Source organism: Apis mellifera, linkage group LG4 (assembly GCF_003254395.2).
Source record: "Apis mellifera strain DH4 linkage group LG4, Amel_HAv3.1, whole genome shotgun sequence".
Taxonomy (NCBI): Eukaryota; Metazoa; Arthropoda; class Insecta; order Hymenoptera; family Apidae; genus Apis; species Apis mellifera.
Genome location: NC_037641.1, coordinates 5097243 through 5115404, shown reverse-complemented (window position 1 = coordinate 5115404; position 18162 = coordinate 5097243). Strand labels below are relative to the sequence as shown.

General features: G+C 35.1%; 1 protein-coding gene and 3 non-coding genes across 6 annotated transcripts in view; 1 reads left to right on the top strand and 3 right to left on the bottom strand.

Moving 5' to 3' along the window:
• The window catches only part of LOC413399 (zinc finger SWIM domain-containing protein 8), a 73548-nt gene that overhangs the window by 15768 nt on the left and 39618 nt on the right, over nucleotides 1–18162 (top strand). The window lies entirely within an intron of this gene.
• TRNAG-GCC lies at nucleotides 1417–1487 on the bottom strand. Its single transcript has one exon. It is a non-coding gene; the product is annotated as a tRNA-Gly (tRNA).
• Nucleotides 3294–3364, bottom strand: TRNAG-GCC. Its single transcript has one exon. It is a non-coding gene; the product is annotated as a tRNA-Gly (tRNA).
• Nucleotides 3666–3736, bottom strand: TRNAG-GCC. The gene has a single exon. It is a non-coding gene; the product is annotated as a tRNA-Gly (tRNA).

Sequence of the window (18162 nt, the reverse complement as noted above, 5' to 3'; positions counted from 1 at the left end):
TTGTGATTAAAAGTGATTTATAATTTGTATGGTTATATAACTAATATAATTTAATTATATATTTATTTGCTTGAGCCATATGAATCGTTGGCAACTTTAAAATTACTTTAAAATACATCGCAATTAGAATTTTCGTTCTGAATAAATGAATATTTAAATATCGATTACGAAAAATCTTATGTCTAATATAAAATATGCCATTATTTCAAATTTTAAATCTAATGCTTAATGCATTATATTCTAACATAAATTATATTCGTATTATTTTTTTCTGTTGCAGGTAAGTGTTCTTAACGAATCGTCCAAAAATGAAATGTACAGGTAATTTATAAAGAAAATAATTTTGTTTTTTTTTATATTATATTTTTGTTAAAAAAACAGAATTAATTTTTAAAATTAAAGTAATTTTTGTTTTAAATAAAACATTTCATGAAAATGTATACAAAAACAAAAAATGCTTTTTTGATATTTAAAATATTCCTAATGTATGTTTTATTTTTAATATTCATTTATTAATATAATATAAGAAATAAGAATGTTTTAGATTTATTTGCATTTTATTAATATTCAGAAGAAAAATCACAAAATCATTATCATTCGAATTTATAAATGTCCCAAAATTAATACAAGATTTGAATTTGCCGCCATTTTTGCATTAAGTTGTTGGCAATCTTGAAAAAAGAACAGTTTGACAGTTGAAAGTTTAGGGTTAGTAAAAATGGAGTGTTATACGATACAACAACGTGTCTTCATTATTTTATTTTTAACAATATTTTAAAAATAATATTTTAAAAACTCTCTTTTATATTTAATTCAAATCTTGTGTTAATTTTGAGACATCCTTTACTTCATATTTGAATCGATTGTTAGAATTAAAGACGAAAATAATATTGTGTTATCTTAAAGATAGCGATCGTTTTTCTGGTAGTATATCGTAATTTAAAGCGATATTATTTTGCCTTTGTGTAGAGTTTCTTGCTATCCTTACGGATTCTTGTCTTACCGGTTGCAACAATCAGATAATAATTCTACTTCGAGATTTTGCTTTATCTTACGTTCTCCTTCTTTTCTCGTCCTTGTTTGTGAAGAGAGTTAAGTGATATAAGTACACGAAGAGAAAATTTATTTTTGTTTCGAACATATTAGTTCATTGTTTTTTCGAAAAGTTAGTTAATTTTTAAGTTATCAGCATTGATCTTTTAAATGGAAGTATATTTGAAAAAAATATTATTCGCACATAATATATCGATAATTGATTAATTATAAAGAAATATATTTATATAAATATATTTTTTATTGAGAAATTTAATATTAAGAATTCGTTTATATATATATTCTTTTATATTTTATAATAAAAAAATATAGAAATATATAAAATATTATATTTAAAAAAAAATTATGAAAAAATAATTATTTTGCATCGGCCGGGAATCGAACCCGGGCCGCCCGCGTGGCAGGCGAGCATTCTACCACTGAACCACCGATGCTCTTGAAAATTATAGTTTTATTATTTAATTTCCTAGTATTATTTATAGTAGAAAATCTAAATGTGCAATATTTTCAATTATAATTTAATATTTTAAATTTAATCATAGGTTATAAATATAATAATACAAAAATAATATTTAGTAAATCATTTTAAAAATAACTTTACATAAACATAATAGTTTATATGGAAATTTCTTTCGTCAAACATAACGGTAAACAATTGTAATATTTCAAATAAACATTGCTAAGAATAAAGCATAAAGAAAGACAATAACAAATCGTTGGTCAGTTTTACCGACGACTCTGGTTCAGGGTCGGCCATTGCACTTTCGTGGTCCGAGTATAACAAAGAGGATGAGCTATAGAAACGACCATTCTCCCCTCCTGCATTAGACTTACTATCAAGTACTAGACCATTCTTTATCGCAACAATGATTTGATTTTTGCAATAAATTGAAATAGAATTTTATAATCATATGCTTTTTTAATTTATAAGAATTGCATCGATTTTTATCTTTTTTTTAAAATTTTATATAAAAAATAATTAAAAATTTTATTTTCAATATTTATAAGATTTAAAAAATTTTTTAAATTATATTTTGTCTTAAATATTTATCGAATATTATCGTACAATTTACTATTGGAAGTCAATAAACCCAAGTGTAGAAAAGTATAGAACCTAGACCCTAGGGCAATCGACTTCGACATCCGGTTTGTCTCGGACCAAAGTCAATGCACCTGGCCCTGCTTGTCCAACCGATCCTTAAAATGCATCTTTCTCTTACGCAAGTGAGACTTCAGCCATTTCGCTCTCTGTCTTTTTTTTCTCTCTCCTTCTTTCTATACCTGAGCTTACAAAAGGCAAAAAAAAAAAAAAATTCCTTCATCATCAGGAATCATATAGTTATAACGGATCCTATCTTTACCAGTGAGCTTACTATCTACCTTGAAAAAGTCATGTATACTCGAAAGCATCTCTCCGGTGAAGAGTCGTGCACTACTCAGCTTCGTGTGAGTGATTTTAACAGGGAAAGGTACTTCAACCGGTTAAACTGACATTTACTGGTTCTCTCCGTGTAGATATGGCCTTGGCATCGTGTTTCTTTCAACTTGCTCTGTGTCGAGGTTATCACGATACTCAATTTCACCATGACTCTGTATCAGGATAATGACTATTATTTAGATTCGTTGATGAAATCTAGACATTTCTGCAAAAAAATGTGCTTTGTTTCAGTATGAATTTGTGATATTATATTTATATTGAAATAAAACTGGAATGACGTTTTTTGAATTTTGTAAAGATTCTAACATTTTCGAAATTAGTATAATTGCAAAAAAGATAAAGAGCTTTATAAAGAGAAGAAAACATATATCTAAAAGATATATAAAAAAAAAAAAAAGAGGATGAGTTTTAGATTAGGTGATTTTAAAATCATCACGAATGTGTATCTCTTTAGAGTTCATGGCCACCTTCTTTCAGGGACCTTAGTAGGATCGATGTTCCAATGAGATTCAGGGAAAGGAGGCAAACCGTACTTGTGAACTTCGCATTTTTTTTTTTTTTTTTGCAAAATACGATCACTAGAAATTAATTACTGAAGAACGTTAAAAAAAAAAAGAAACATATTATTATTAAAAATAAAGTATCATATATTTAAATTAGTGAATAAAAAATGAAAATGAAAAACTATATAGAATAGAGAATAATAGAAAAGAATAATAATTAAAATTTATGAATTATTATAATTAATAATTGTAGGAAATAAATTATTTTTTATTTTTGATAGAATTAAAAAAAAATTCATTGCATCGGCCGGGAATCGAACCCGGGCCGCCCGCGTGGCAGGCGAGCATTCTACCACTGAACCACCGATGCTTCGGTGAAATGATAATTCTGAAAGTAATTGAAAGAAAGAGATCACCTACTTTCATACAATATTAAATTAACATAGTAATAATAATAATAATAATAATAATAATAATAACAATAACAACAACAATAATAATAATAAGAATAATAATACAACAATAATAATATGTTTTATTTTTTTTTATATAATTTATTTTATATTAGGAAAAAATAGAATTTTTAGAAACATATTTAAAAAAAATATTTTAGTAAATAATATGTAAAAAAAAAAAAAAAAAAGAAAGAAAAAAAATAATTCTTATTATTTTGCATCGGCCGGGAATCGAACCCGGGCCGCCCGCGTGGCAGGCGAGCATTCTACCACTGAACCACCGATGCTGTTGGAATATGGATTCCTCGTAGGGAATTTCTCGAGTTATTTATATAGGATCATAACGTTTTATTTTATATTTTTTAATTCATATTTATCTTATTTTTATTCAATTATTAATTTATTAATAACGAATAGATGAAATTAATTTTTTCATCTAATTTTATAGTTCAATGTATAATGATATTATTCTACTATATATATTGCGACATTAATTAAAATTAAATTAATTTCAATTGATTTAGGAGCTAATTTTCAATTTAATAAATAAAAGTAGATAAAATAAAATTATAAATACTTTTTAATGATTATATACACTACAAATCTTTTTAAATCTATTCATCTAATTCTACCACGTGATTTTAATTATCTTTTTTTTTTTCATTCTGCTTCGCTTATTCTCAGTTTTTTTTTTTTTATATGTCTACGATTCCAGACAATTCGAACATAATTATTTTTCTTTTCTACGAATGCATCGACACGGTGGTCTATTCTTGGTGAGCGAATGTCATGTACACATGCAACCACGATAAAAGAATAAAAGTTTGTTAACCTTTGTATCGCGCAGGATTAAGCGTTAAAAACAGGCTACGCGACGATGCACGAATGCATCTGTTTTTCGAGAACTTTTTTCTTTCGTCAAACAGTATCACCAATGATGGTCAACTCTTCGCTAATAAATAAAATTTTTTTTCATTTTACTCTTCCCCTAGTTATTTTCTTTTATTTTATCATTGAGTTCCAGAAATTCTGACTTTCCTCCACGAGATCGAAATTACTTGGAATTGGATCTTCGAATAAGAAAGTCATTTATCGATTCTTCAACTACGTTTTTCGATTCCTTTGTTTCATTTCTGTTTCCTCGCAAATTTAATATCGGCTGACCAAAACTTTTTCCATTCTGGTAAAATTATTCTCGATTCGATTCTCATTCGAGTTCCACAGGGATTGGCATAATTGTTGGGTCGTCGAACAACGAAGAGGCTCGATTAAGTCTTCTTGTAATCCGATAAAAAATTCATCGAATTTTCCATTAATGATACATGTTGCTTTATCACTCGTGTTATGGGCACATTTAAATATTCATGAATTATTTTAAATTATTTAAATCAGAGGTATTAATTTATTTGTTTCGAGTTGAAATTTAACAATTTCGATCTTTATTTTCCGATCTCTGCGACGTTTCGATTCGATTCTTGGGGTCCTCGTATTATTCGACTTTTATGCAAATTTTATTGAATTGTTAATTTTAAGATTAGTTAAAAAAATTTTAATTAAAAAACAATTACGATGAAACATCGATCATCCAAAGAATCTAATTTATTAGAAATCGAGATATGAGTTGGGAAAATAATATATTTTATCCTTTTAAATGAACGTCGATCCTCTCAATATTTGTTTGCTTCGTTCCAATTATATTATTATGATTATTTTTCGCAGAGGTGGAGCGTGATTTTGATGGGAAAATTCGATAACCGGTTTGATACATACTGTGGCGTTAGAAAATAATTGAATCGTATGTTAGTAGCTCGTGTACACCATATACGTGCATTCTCGTGCAGAGAACAAACAAAGCCCTGGTTTCTAAGAAAAAACGTGAGATTCGAATCGCAGATCGAACGGTAATCCGTTGGCTAATGGAATCAATTAAACACGATCCTCCTGCTTCAACCCGTTCCAATTTCTGAGCTTCTTGCATCGACGAGAAATATACCCTCTTTTAGACGAGAATTCCTCGTCGATGGTTTCGAATTTCGTTTTTTTCCCCTCGGATTGTGGAAAAATAATTAAACGAACGATGATTAATTAGTTTAATTTTTAACAATTGGAAAGTATGCAAGTTTGGCGAAAAGAAAAACAAAGATCTGGTAAAAAAAATCGCGTGCTCCAAAATTTCACAAATTAAAATAGATACTCAATGGTTCGATGAAATCGTGATATATCATGCTAATTGTTTTTAAATTTTAAATGTTTTGGGATTGGCATATTATTGAGGAGAATGGCCTACATTTCGACCGTAATGAACGACTATTTTCGAGTGGGCATCGTGGGTGGACAGGTGGAATTGGAACCGGCTCTTCTCTTATAAATAAAATCAATTACTCGATGGCAATTCATCAAGAGGATCCGTTGACAGGGCGGAGTTAATATCGGCGAGATGACGTTCCAAGATTAATATCAGTTCACGTGTTTTCGTCCCGTGGGTATGAACTTCTCGAAATACTATCGGAACATGGAAAGAAATGCTTTCTCGCGCTTCTATTTCGCCATCCCTTCTCTTTATTTCCCCTTTTTCTTCTATACTCTCCTCTATACTCTGTTGACGTTCCATCGTGAATTTGCTGTTTTCTCGTGCAAACGTATAGATATTATCGAAGATAAATATCGACAATGCAATGTTTTATTTCCCGTTTCCGCCATTGATCCATCGTTACTGCGAGTTGATTTAAGCGGAACATCTTTTCCTTTTCTGATTTTTCTACGATCACAATTTTCAAATCATCATATTTAAACGTGCTTTTTAAAAATAATCTTTCATGTGCGAAAAATCTCACGACGTTTAATTTAAATTCCATTCTTCATTATCGTGCGAATTTCATATGGAGATTCTTCTCTATTTTATCATTTCGTCAATTCGTTTAATATTTAAAAAAATTGTCTAAATAACAGGGTTTTGTTCGATCGTGAATCAGAACGAAGGGGAAAAAAAATTCTCAGGGAGAAAAGCGACCGGTAATTTCCCTTCTGAAGGCGTGTGAGCCGCTATTGGTAACAATTGGCCGGTGTATGCCTATGAATAAATGATTCCCCAACGTTCGAACGCGAAAAGTTTAGATCGATGGTGGTGCAGGTGCGACGATTCTCACGGCATCGAGAATCGTCGCCAGCCACGTCCTCTCGAGCTTTTTTTTTTTTTCCACCGTGACCACGTCGGGAAAATAGCGAAAAAGTACGTGGCCACGATAATAAACAACCCGCCGTTCCTTCTTCGATCCGCTTTTCCGAATTTTTACTTAGTTGAAACGTTCTATCTCGTCTCATCTCCTCAGAATTCTTTTTCGTTTCATTATGTTGAGAGAAATCGAAAAGAGGAATAAATAATACTTCTTTTTATATTATTTTACGAAGAATTTTTAAAAATAGACAGACGATGGAACGATTGGATCGGAATGTCGAGGAATTAGTTTGCGGTGTGAACAGAGAGATACATGGATAATTAATTGATGAGAGAATCTTTTAAAGATACTCTTTTTTTAAAGAGAATTTTAATTGACTACGTAGAATCATCCAAATTATATAAACCTATATATATATATTTCATACATATGAATGACGTGCAACGTTTCCATTAAAAAAGCACGTAGAGTAAAAAAAAAAAAAAAAACGAGAATCACTGCATGTATAATGAATTCGAATAGCTGAAAAAAAAAGTTTATGTAGCAAAAAGAAAAAAAAAAAGTACAAGTTTCTACGTTATATTGCAAAATTTATAGAAACGCGAAGGAAGCTTATCTACGCGCATATTAATCTTAGATAGCTTCAAACTGTGTCAAATATGTAAACTTGCACTGCTACTTCGAATTTGGTTCACGTGGATTGACGTCATTCAGCCTGTTACGAAGCAGCGTTTTCGATTAAAAGTGACTGTTCTTACAGAGGTTAAAAAGCCATTCCATTTTCTATTCGCCTTCGAGAAACGATTTCACATACTGCATTTTTCGTACTTAAGGGCCGTGATCTCTGGTAAAAACCATCGATTCCTTGTTCACGAGCTCCGTGCTCTCCCCGATCGCTTAATTACAACCCCGATTTAGATCAACGAAAAACTAAATTGGCCGTTGTTACTCGGGAAACATCGACCATGAGGGAATTTATAACACGAGGTTCTCGTAAAAAAAAGAAATCTTTAATACCGAACGACCCTGATCTCTTCTTCTTCTTTTTTTTGCTCGACTTGTTTACCGACGATTTTGCTCTGAATCATTGATCGATTTTTCATTCCTTACCGGCCTTTGCTCTTTAAACTCGTTTTCAAAAAGGAAATTAAGCAAAAATATCGATGCTTCTTTATCCGCTCGAGTAAAATTTATTTATTTATTTTACGTATATTTTTTAAGAATATTCAAATCAAGAATTATTCGTTCTGAAAATAAAAAATTCGTTCTCATTTCTTTGTTTTTAAGAAAAATATCGTTCGCATGGGATTAACTTGCGCTCTGCGGAAATCCGCCAAAATGGCGGCCATTTTGAAAGGGCCATCGATCGGCCGCTTAACCTGTTGAAACACAGAGAACGGGTTAACTTCGGCTGGGTGGCGCCATTGTTTGGTGCACTTTCGCGCATAGAATCGAACGTGGCCTATGCTGGTTCAGAATTCTCTCGTCTATGCAGGAAGATCGGGTCCGACCTACGGCAATATAACAATGGTGGCGAGCGAGGCGTGAATCGGCCACGCTCGACAAGATAACAACGAGGACGACAGGTGCCTTTCCGCCTCGTGGATATCAACCCGTTCTCCTCGTAAATTCGAACAAAACGTCCCTTTATTACGTTGGGACACCATTGATACGAACGAATACAACTCCATTACAAACGTGGGGCCGAGTCGTGATACTTGGATATAAAGGTTTCGTGGATTAGAAAGTGGAGAGATTAGGTCTGGGTCATTCTCGATCACTTTGGCCTAGGTCGATGTTATCGTCCCTGGGTGAAAAGTGGGCCAAGTGTGGCTTTAACTCGAGATATAAATGGCTCTTCGTTCTCCCGAGATATCCAGTATATTTTCCCGGGAAATAACGCAGGATTTCAAGAGGAATATTACACGATGGCCGTGTGCGACATCTGGGCTCCAATGTCTTCAACTTTTGTTCCATTTGTTTGTGTAAATTATTCAAGTAATCTCACTTCACAAACTTTACGTTCCACTTGATTCCCTTGAATCATAAAAATGTTTGAGGCTTGAGGAGGAAATAATAAATTAGAGAATTGATTATTTACCGATTTTTAAGAATATATATATAAATCGAACGATAAAAATTGTATATCGAGAAACTATTTATTTCTCATCAATTCCAATTTATTCCAATTCATTTATCACGAAATATCTTGTGCAAAAATAAATTACTTCTTGCTTAAGAAAATCTGATATCCTTCTCTGTCTACCAAAACTATTTGCAAGTAATTTCCCTCTATTTCTCGTTATATTATTATTTTTTTTTTGGCTCCTACGTCTTATAAAGATCGCATCTCGTGAATTCTCGAGATTTCACAGCCTTGGTGGTTTGTTACGCGACGACACGCCTCCGCTAGGACTCGGTCGGTGTGAATTTACAAATTTGCATTACGCTTTTAAGCGACATTACGCTCCCTCGTCTTACGATACACCGGTGGACCGAGGAAAACCGGAATACCCGTGCTTAATAAATTTTAAGAGGCTGTTTGACCCGACCTCCGCACACAGATAAAAATATTTTAATTATAGGGTTGTGTGGAGGCGTTCGCTTGTTACCACCGAGTGTTCCGCGTTGCGTTCTTTCTTGTAATCCCGCCACAGAGATATTTACGAGACGTCCTCTCCTCTTGTAACACTTGGAATTTTATAAATGTTGCCGGAATTTAACCGAAATAAAAGTTGCGTTAATTCACGCTCATTACGAAATTCGAAGGGGAATTTTTGCATTTGCACGCGTTGCGTCACTTTTGAAACGAAAAATTTTAACTCGTAAGATATAAATTAAATTTTAATAAACATTATACAGGATATTTATCGATAAAAAATATTTACCTTAAACAAATATTGTTATTCTTCTCTCTCTCTTTCTTTTTTGCAATTCAAACAGTTTTGATCAAATCGGTGAAAAAATAGAATATATACATTTTTCAATCTGCTGCAAAGTTTCAACAATTAATTCGCAATATCGTTTCAAACTGAATATCATATATTTCAATGTAATGAAACAACTTGAAAGACGAGGATTCGAATTATGAGGTATTCGTCATTGTTGAAACGTGTGCACGCCATATTGCAATCAAGCATTCTGTTGACTCTATTAGAACTCGACAGAAGGTCGATCTACCAGCATGCATTTTTACTTTATTATACCGGGATAGGGGGAGGAGGGGACGTATATACATTTATTTATCGGCTTAGCTGTTTCGCAAGCGACTCGATCAAGAGAGAAGAGCAGGTGTATATACCTGGTCGTAACATTTATTTTCGAGAAAAAGAGGTCATACTCCAGGTGTTTGATCGGCCGTTGACGATCGAATAATGGAGGGGAGAAAAAGAAGAAGAAGAAGAAGAAAAAAAAAGAAGTATTGCGAAAGTATCGCGCGTATTGTCGATTTACGCTCGTGAAAAATATAATGTGTCAGTCTTCTTCTTGGTGACTCATTGCCGACCGTCTAACTCTCAACGGGGTCAGAAGTCTCGAATCGTTGACTTCGGGCCACGGCATCCATTTATTCCGGCGTCTCGTGAATTTGTCTCTGGAATACCAATCTCGACACACTATCATATCTTATCCATCGAAGAAAATAAGAGAGCAGAATATATTTCCAGTAAATTCGATGTAAACGACATTATTCCCCCTGACAATGATCGTTCGATAATAAAATCGATACGATTTAATTCGAATCGAAATTTATAGATATATCAATAGTTCATTTCAATCAATTTCAATGATAATTGACCGCGTCCCGTTATTTTTAAATAATAAACGTGTGCATTGGGATTTCAATATTCCATCCATTAAAATTTTACAGTTCGTTAAAGAATATACGTTCTCCATATTCTCGACTAATCTTCAATTATTTCTCTGTCCATCGTCCAAATAATTCCTCCTCCTCTTCAAACTATCCTCATCGTCTCTTCGATTGCCAAAAACGATCGAATCTCGAACGCTCCAAGATTCTTAGCAGCAGTAAACAGTGTGCACAGGTAATGATTGTTAGCAAAATGCGAAAGGCATGCTCAGAACAGATGGTGGTTGGTTTCTTCTTCACAAAGAACGGACGGACCGACGAGACGAAAAAGCCGACGCGTCCACGACCTCGGCTCCCGCTCGAGTTCGCCACCTCTCTTCTCTCTTATTCCTCTCTTTTTCACCCTCCTCTCCTCCCCCCTCGAAGTAAGACCATTCGTGGAGATTGATATTGACACGGGGCACTGGAATCTCATCCATTCGGCCGATGAACCGAAACTCGAACGAATGTATTCGGTGGAAAAATAGAAAGATCGACGCCACGTCCTCTCTTTTTTAGAAAATTTCACGTTTGGAGGAGGGAAGGAGGGAAGGAAGGAAGGAACAGGACGATACCTCGCGAGAAATTCTGTCCGTCCGTTGGAACGGATAATCGAACGAAGCGTGTTCCCCTCCTCGGACAAACAGAAGGGACACGATACTTTCCGTTCGACGACCGATGCAACTGGTTTCCTCCAATCCTCGTGGAACGGGAGTACCGTATATTTACATAGGATCGTCGAGTGTGCTCGGTTTCCAATTTTCAACGGTGGCCGTGTAGCTTTTGTCCCCACTCCCTCCACAACTGTTCATTGTTTCCTTTATATGGAGATGCCACGGAATAGGATTCGATCGAGATGGGTATTTCGCTCGTGTGCTACGGTTTCATCATCTTTTACTTTCGATTTTGAAAAGTGATACGCGTGCAGTTCAATTTGAAACAAAGGAGCGAGTGAAGACTTTTGTACGAATAAGTTGATTCGAAGTAGAGCACGTATATTTGGGAAATAAATCGTGGGCAATCGGTTAATCAATTAACGTAACATTCTCGCACGAGTGTTGTTTGTACAAATCATTCCTTACCTCAAATTTTAACTAACTGTCAAACTTTTTGAAACATTTCGTGCCAATTTTCGTTTCCAATTTAATAAACGGTTAAAAGTTGGATAATAAATCGTACGTTTGAAACTTCGACTCGTGTTCCTCATTCCACTGGTTCGTTAATGCGAGATAATCGAGGGATGTCGAAGCTAGGACACTTCCAAGGACACTTTAAGCAATTCTAGGTACTAAGGTGAATTACCATTTCGGGAAATCGATGCTGCCGCATCGATTCATAAGTAATTCTTTGCGCCACGTAAACGGGGAGTAGCGAGTACAGAAGTGAGAAGTTTCAAGGATTTTCCTGAATCACTCCGTTTCCGTAAGAAGCGTTTCCTTGGAATTATCAAGTGTGCTTAGGAACCCATCGTATCGGAGTCATGGAAACTTCTTTGAATCGTAAAAATTCACGTGTCGCCGCTTTGACCTACATCCGAAAGAAAATCCAATTTTTTCTTCTTCTTCTTTAATCGTAGTTGTACCTTTGATCTGTGAAAAAGTAAATTTTTCATGTCAAAATTCGATAAATGTGATATTTTAAGATAAGAGATTAAAAATCGAAAAAATAACAAGCTTGGTATTATTCTTCGTCGAATCTTGTGAAGAAACGATTATATAAGATCTCTGAAAAGCTCACCATATCCATGCCACCCATATCATCATCGACCTACGAGAACGTAGGCTTCCGTGAGTCATGACTTACACGAATCTCGTGGTATTTTTAGAGGGTTGCCGCTGTCACCGTTAAGACTTTCATCATTTTATTTATTTCGCTATAATTATCATATTCTCCACATTATTTCACGGTAATAAAACCGTGCTAATTTCTTTTCGCAAATCTCCCTTACTATATTATTCGAACGTCGCAAAAGGAAAATGGACGCTTAAAAAGGGATTGCTTAGAAAACGCTGTGGAATATTTTATATCTTGCAATTTAATCGAACTGTATATGAAGGCTCGTAAATTGTTTAAACAAAGGCAAGTCGAAATTCGTAAAAAAAGAAAGAAAAAAACTTTAGAAAACGCTGGAATATATATATATATATATATATATATATAGGTGGCGAGGAGCGTTCAAAGATGTCTCTTCCGGTTTACGAGCATCTTTACGGAGTCTCACGGTTCGCAGTCACGGTGATTTGGATTTCTCGTGAGTCACCCGGCTTGCTTCGTTTTCCACTAGACTCCGCGCTTCGCTTCCTGTTTCTACATTTACATTTTACGGCTTACTCGGGCCGCGAGCACGCGACTCTGGAGGAAAAGAGCATTCACGTTTTTCACGAGCGAGCGAAACGTGAGACGGCGGTGTTTCTCGAAACGACCAGGAAAACTTCGATTCGTTTCATCTTCTGCATATGCAGAATATGAACATCGATTCGAATTCCCGCTCGAGATGGGATTTTTAAGTTCGATTAAATCCTAAATTTTTCCATTTAATAGTTCACCAGACTCGAAAGAACTGTTTGCCAAAATATCAGTTATTTCAGCTCAATTATTTTTAAAACGAGAAATGTTAAATTAATCTGTACTTGTTGGATCCTTTATCTCAACAATCCCGTTATTTCTGATAACTTGTTATATATGATTGTTTCTTTAAAATCAACACGGGAAAGGAAAACAGGTATGATTAAAGTTGTACAAGTTAGATCCAAAATGGCGGATCGTTGGACGCAGCGAGATGTAACGAGGAAAGAGAGAGAGCAGAACGGACGTCTCGCGATTATTTGGCGAACTTATTGAAGGGTGAAAGAATTACTTAACAAAACGTAATATCGGTGAAAAACGGTGAATTTTAGATTGTGTGCATAAATGTTGTTGTACACGGTTGCACGGTGTTTCCTTTCGAAGCGGTTAAAAGCGGCGATAAAATTTTTTTCTTCATATTTTACGAACCGTTGAAGCTGATGTAAGAGAGGAATGGTTCTCTTGAACGAGGGAAAAACTTGTCTACTTTTAAATTGAAAAGCATATCAATTTCTCCATAACTTTTCAGCTCAACAACGTGTAAATACTTCTTCTTGCTTCCCTTTTCCAAATGCATTCTTCTCGAGTGAGTGAAACAGGTTCTCGATGATAAAAAATAACGAAATATCTACTCTTCTCTTGTTTCCTCAACATTTCTTAAATTCTTCTATCGTTGTAAAATCATCCAAAAGGATGATATATCGAAAACAGCACAATTTAATTATTGGATATTGAATCGAACAGGATCCAATCTTCGGATTTCCTTCGCTCTTCCTTGTTGCCTCCTCCACCATTATCCTTGTTTCTCCATCTTGACGTATCAGCGTAATTTGACAAGGGAAGGGCGGTGTGCGCGGCCAAATATGAAAGCGGCCGCGAGGTGGAAGAAGGTGGAGGGGTGAGAGAGGAAATGGCCCATTCGACAGAACTCAAAAGGAATTCGATTGTGTTCGAACAATGCGTTCCATTCCGTTGGAACGGTTGCTATCTGGATACGCGTGAAACCGAGAAACTCTGCCTCCATTGTTCTCCAACTCTGATGGTGACAAATAACGCGAGGCTAAAAAAGTTTCTTCTTCTTTTTCTTCTTCTTCTCAACTCTCTCTCTTTCTCTCCCTGTTTTCGAAAATTCAACGACGATCGAAAGTGTAATCGAGTTTAGCACATCGCGCGTGGATTTTATACTCGAAAGAGAGAGAAAGAAAGAGAAAGAGAGAGAGAAAGTTTCCTTTTTTACGAGTTCCGCGATCATTGAGCGGCAAACGGAAATGGAAAGTTCTGGTGTTAAACCAAGTATCGATAGAGGGTTGCCACGAGAGGAATTAACGAACGTCTTCTTCTTCATCGATCATGTTTCGACGCTTCTCGCTTTCGAATTCGATATTTCTGCACGGAGATACTTTCATTCGTGCCAAATATCAAGGTTATTGATGCGATATTAATTTTATGGGATCGAGAAAAGGGGGAATTTCCTTTTCATGGGAATCTCGTTTGTATATATTTCAAAATCTTTAAATGTACGTGTTAGAATAAAAAATAACTTTCATCGTATAAAAGTGTGTGTATTCCTGAACGCGTTATCCCATCTTCCGACGATTTGTTCCGACGAATTCTCGGTAAATTTGACAGAAAGCGAAGGAAACGAACCGGATCCTCCTCAATCGGATCGAAGCTCATTCAACGATACTTCGTTCCTCGTTCTTTCGATCCAAGACTTGAAATTCATCGATTCCCCTTGCATTTCTTTTTCTCTTGAGACGATCAATTTTTGCAAATTCATGCAAAATAAATAATTAAAAAAAAAGTAGTAATATAAGAGAAACGAATCTTTCCAATGATATTGACTGTATTTTACGTAATGATTTGATTTATGAAATATCATTTGCTTGATGATGATACAATTGGATATATTAAAATCTTTCTTCAATTCTTTATAATTTCTTTTAAAAAATCATTAAAAAATCATTATACGTAACTGCAAATGTTGTAATTACATTGTGAAAGAATTTATTTTTACGAAGCAACTGAAATCGAATTACGAAATCGTATATCTTTCTGCTTTATGATGTTAGATAAGAAGGATCTCTTTTTATTACGATCCTTTCAATTATTCATTTACTTTAATTCTGCACGTATTGTTCTCATAAAGAGAAATTCACTTGGTACCATTTATACTTCCCACTCGAGCATACTCGTCCATCCCATCTTTTTAACGTCGAGTTGGAACAATTTTTTATTTATCCAATTCCATCCAAGTATCATTTCTTCCTTTCTTGATTTAATCATTTTCCCGGCAAATTTTCAAACACATGCTACACTTTTAAGGGGAGTATACCATGTGCGCAAATTTAATTTTAATAGTAAAATTGTTAATTAAGTCTAATAAGCAGGGGGATAGCAGGCCAGGCTAAATATACCATGTACGTATAGATCGTGGACCGCCATGAGGCCTTTATGGCTCGCGAAGTTAATAAGGTCGTGCAATATCAGAGGCAAGTCACCTAACGATCTCGTGATACTGCCCTCTGCGGATGTAGTGTTATTCTGAATCCAGCAAAATGTGCATAAAATTGTCGTGTTCGAATCAAAGTTCGAAAAATTTTAACAAGAATTTGTTAAAATTTTATCTTTCGAATATTTATATAATAATAATTTTTTTTTTTTAATAAGCATTGTTTTCAAAAACGATATAGAAATTTGGAAGAGTTGAATAGAGACGTTTTAATTTAATTGATTATAACTCTTCAATGGGGGTATAATAAATTGTATGTCAGATTTAATTAACGTTTAATTCTTCTTCCTTTTTGTTTTGAAATATACAGTTTTCAGAATTGTCAGAACTTCCGTCTGAATTTCGCTCGAGTTTATCCATCCAGTTAGGCAATCGCGAAAATGTTTTCGCGGAAGTATCCAGCTGAAATCCAGCGAAGAATATGCAAAATGATAACAATCCACTCAGCTTTTAATAATAGCGATACTTGAATTCGAGATTTATTTCGCTCGAGAGAAAATCCTCTTCCTCGACATCCAAGTAATTTCAAACTAAATTCACCGATCATGACGATCTACGAGGTGTGAACAAAATTATTTTTATTGGAATATTTTCTTCAGATTCTGTAACTGTTCGTTTATCATTGATGAACAGAAATAATTTCAGTGGATATTTCTTTCCAATCGGTATGAATGATGCAGAATTAACATTTTCCATCCACATTTGCCACAATTTTCCAATCTCTCCAAATTAAAATTATTCACCCTTACATCCACCTTCGCGCCATCTTCCAAGCATTCTTTCTCTCTCTCTTCATTCTCTCTCCTGCCATTCACGAGTATCCCGAAATCGTCTTCAAATAATTAGAGAGAGAGAGAGAAAGTGGTGGGGGAAGAAGAGCGAGAGCCGGGCAAAAAGTCGCAAGGAACGGGACAAAGAGTCGAAGAGGGTGGTTCGGGTGGCGCGAGGCCATGGAGGACGTTGGGAACGCGGTTGGGTCGGTAAAAGGGAAAAAGTGGGGGTGGCGGCGCGCGGGAGAGTGGAAAGCACAGGCCGCTTTACTCGTATTGAGATGTATCCCTGTATCTGTATCCCTATAGAGGAGGCCCCCGCGTCGCCATGGCGACCGTATCGATCCCTCCACGGCCGCAGAGATATGTACGAAACGATTCACAGTTAGCGAATTCTATCCCAGGGGCGTTAATGCGAGTAGGCTGCCGCGAACGACACCGTCGTGTGCCGTTTCTTCATTCTTCGATCAAGCACCGATGATGCTTGCCTCCTCCCCCTTGCGTGTCGAATACGCAAGGTGCAACAACGTATTTCGGATAAGTTGCCTTCCTCGTTGCCTTTGGGCTTCGTGTCTTTGTTCGCCAGCGAGACACGGTCGGGGAGATGAGATGGCCGGGTGTTTGTTATTTCCCACCGCTGAAAATTTGAGAAAATTTCGAGACGTTACTCGTCCTTCCATCGCTATTCTTGATTATTGCGAATCGAAATTATTTCTTATATTTGTTGTTACAGGAGTTGAAAAGGAGTTGATCGTTCTAAAAAAAAGAATTCAAGTAATCAATATATATATATTTATCTTTATGTATATTCTTTTTGATATCGAATGAAAATTACGACTTGGTATCTTTTGTAAGATGCAATAGAAAAAAGTTTTTGCTAAAAATATCGTTACGAAATATTTCACGATTAAATATCGAACAAGTTATTTAACGGGTTATTTCGCGTTTTAATTTTGGGAATAGCGAATGAATAGAAGGTACCAAAGAACGAGAACGGATTGATTCTCATGGGAGTTCGGGGGAGGGGGAGGGGGGTTGGTTTTCCCAATGGGCTTTTGCTCGAGTGCCGACCATAGAAAGTCGGAGGAGGGTGAAACGGAAGGTGAAGTCAAATGCACCGGCATTTTGACGTTTCGCCTCTTCTTTTTTCCCTCGATGCAAGAACAACCTCGCGTAATTATACAAATGGACTGCTGGCGAATTAATTTTCCCGATTAATCGTCTTTGCGTACAGACAGAATACTTTATCGTTCGATTATGGGCGAGCCATTAACTAAATTGTTTCCAGCTTAGAATACCTCCCTATCTGAAATCTCCAACTTTCATAAAGTAAAGTTTTCTCCAACTATCCGTGAAATATTCCTTTGTTATTTAATTTTAAACCAACGATTTTCGACGATAACAAAAATGTTTGAACAATTTTAAGATTTAAAAAATGGAACAAACGATTATTTATCCGATCCTTTTGGAATAAGGAAAGTAGTTAGTTAATGAACAAACTATTTTCAAGCTCTTTCGTTTACCCAATTTTCAGCTTTTATCGACGTTATTTCTTTTGCATTCGTTCGACTCGAAAGGAGAGGAAACTTCCGGTTTTCCTCGGTGGTTCGACGTGGTTTTCCAAAGTTAAACCAATGGTGTGCTCGTGCAATCTCTTCTCTTTCAACGGCTCACCCTTTTTCCATCCCTTTTCTTTCGCGGTTTGCTCCTATTTCGAAAGGAACGGATAATTTCTGAAACTTTCTCCCTCCATCATTTTCCTAACCACATTGATCAATATTGATTCGAATATTTATTAATTACTTGCCATTTATTTCGTTACGTGATTGAATATCATTCATGC